This window comes from Capra hircus, unplaced genomic scaffold (genome assembly GCF_001704415.2).
Source record: "Capra hircus breed San Clemente unplaced genomic scaffold, ASM170441v1, whole genome shotgun sequence".
NCBI classification, from domain to species: domain Eukaryota; kingdom Metazoa; phylum Chordata; class Mammalia; order Artiodactyla; family Bovidae; genus Capra; species Capra hircus.
The window spans coordinates 517,886-520,362 of record NW_017189574.1 but is presented as its reverse complement, the minus strand read 5'-3'; the positions used below and the strand labels follow the sequence as shown (position 1 = coordinate 520,362).

Here is a 2,477-nt window from a genome sequence, read left to right as displayed (position 1 = left end):
TACTTTCAGACAAGAGACAAGCTGGGGATCACATCTCTGTCCCCAGACCCCCTCCCCACACTGGGCCAGGGCTGCCTCTCCACATCACCTCTGTGACATCATGAAACAAGTAAGGAAGTGGACCACTTAATTGGCTGCCTGGCCCACGACCCAGATTCTAGAATCTCCAGACAGTATTTATTGGGCACTACCACCCTGCTCTGAGGCCTTTCTGCCCTGACCATTCACTGCTTGGGTAGAGAATGCTCCTAAACTAGACTGGCTCCATGGATAGTCAGAGTTCCAACAAGCCATGTGCAGCCCCGCTCGCCCCATCCACTGATGGAGAGCCCACAGCAGGGCACCCTCCTGATGTCATCCAGATCCAAATGTGGATTCAGAGGAGGCTTTGGAGAAGTGGTGGGACCAACCTGAGAGCCCAGATCCGGGCCCCCAAAACAACCCGCCCCACAGGGCCCGAACCCAGCAACAGCCAGTGAGGAAGTGAACAATGCTGTCCTTGGGCTGTCCTTGCCCAGGAAGCTCTGGATGATCGTGGAGGATGTGGCCTTCACCTCTGTGCACTGGAATGACGAGGGAGACATGGTGTTAACTGAGGCAGATCTCTTCCAGATGGAGGTCCTCCATCACACATGCACAGACAGGATCTTCAAGACAGCATCAAAAGTTTCATCTGCGAACTGAACCTGCATGGGTTCAGTAAAATCCACCATTCGGGTTGCTCTGCAGGGAAGAAAAGGATGATGGTAATGTAGAAAGCCCTTCTGGGGAGACTGGACTAGAAAAGCCGAGTGCTGGATGGATTTCAATTTCCAGGAGAACTTTTTTCTCGTGAGAGGGTGGTTAAGGAAAGAGGAGAAAGCAGGCCTTGTCATGTTCCACGAATCCCCTTAGACAGGATCCACAGGGGTGACTCCAGACCCTGAGAGGCCACTTGATGTCAGGGAGTGCCCATAACACCTGCCAGGAATGAGAAGACCTTGTTTCCATAGTTAGGCAAGGACGGGACAGTGGTGGGAAGGAGGGCTGTGAGGAAAAGCTATTCTCCCCCACGATGGCTGAAGTGATTCATTTCCTTTCAGATCTATCACTACTCCAAGTTCCAGAGAGACAAGCCTCTCCTCCTGCAGAACATCTAGAGGAAATGCGACCCCAGAAGAACTGTTCAGCCCGCCACCGGCACAACAGCAACCCCAAAGAGAAAGAAGCAAGCAGTGGTGACCAGATGCTCTCCTTGATTCCATCACTAGTGCACCAAAGAGGCTGACAAGCAGGTCCAGAAGGGAGCCTCAACTGTTCACGGAACCCCCAGCCAGTGCTCATTTGAGTTCTGTGGCCTTTGATTTATGGACAGTGTAGTCAGGCGGCCCAGGTCAAGCCATCTCCACAGCGAGCAGGGCTGCCCCAGTGGAGAGGGTACATCCAGCAATGCCATGTCTGTACCCCTGGCTACTGCTGGAAGGGACAGTGCAGGGGAACTGCCCAAGAGCTCCCCGAGGTACCCAGATTATGGTCCAGTGATGACTTTGTACAACACCTGATTCCATCGTGAGGGGAGCCGTTTCAGTTGTGGCCCCAAACGAGGCCCCTGAAGCAGAGGAGGAGCAGGAGGAGTCCTCAGAAGTGTGCCCTCTGTGAGGAGTTCAAGGACAAGCCTGATCCCTGAGCTGCCAGGTCCCCAGGGACACCCAAAAGCGCTCTTCTGTAATCAAAAATCTATTTTTCGCTCTAATAAAGTACACCAAAACTCCACAGGAGTAAATAATCAAATGAGAGCTGCGAGTCTGTGTTCTTTCTGTCTGTCTATGCTATTCACACGGCACTAGGTGAGCCAGATGAGGCTGGAAGCCCACGCCCCACGCAGGCCTCAGTCCAGTCCCCACAGTTCCTTTTCACCTGAAGCAGCAGCATTTCACACGTTCTGCCAAGAGTGTGGCTCCTGAGCCCTTCGCTGAGGCCATCCCAGGACGGGCGGGTCCCTGGGCCTTGCCTGCCACACAGCAGAAGACCCAGCCCGGCTCCTGACCATGGGGGTGTCACCTTCCATGAGTCATGCACCCTGAAGCAGAAGGGGCTCCTCCTGGGTCCCCCGATGATGCCACAAGTTTCTGATCAGCAGCTGAGCGTCACCAGCTCCCAATCCAGGGGCTTCCCCAAGAGCCTCACTGGAAAGCAGGGTCACCCCAACCGCCAAGGGCCCTGCAAACACGTGACCCCAAACCTGAAGACAAATACAAGGTTTCCACAAGGTGAACACCAGCCGGTGTTGCTCTGCCCTCACAGCTTTATTTAGAATTCAGGCACCGCGCCCAACACACAGTCCCTGGTCCAGACATCAGCCCCATGTGCTCGAGCATCCTCTAAGCCTGGTGACACAGAAGGGGGTGGTCACAGACGGCTGGCTCTTTCCATCTGCCTCCACGCTATCCACTAACAGGAGGGTGGCAACCCAGAGGACCCGTCCATCACATGCAGTC

The 2,477-nt window shown here is 54.7% G+C and overlaps 1 pseudogene; it reads left to right on the top strand.

The window, feature by feature from the left end:
• Positions 1-201: 201 nt before the first annotated feature.
• Positions 202-1,666, top strand: LOC102191220 (annotated as a pseudogene).
• Positions 1,667-2,477: the final 811 nt, after the last annotated feature.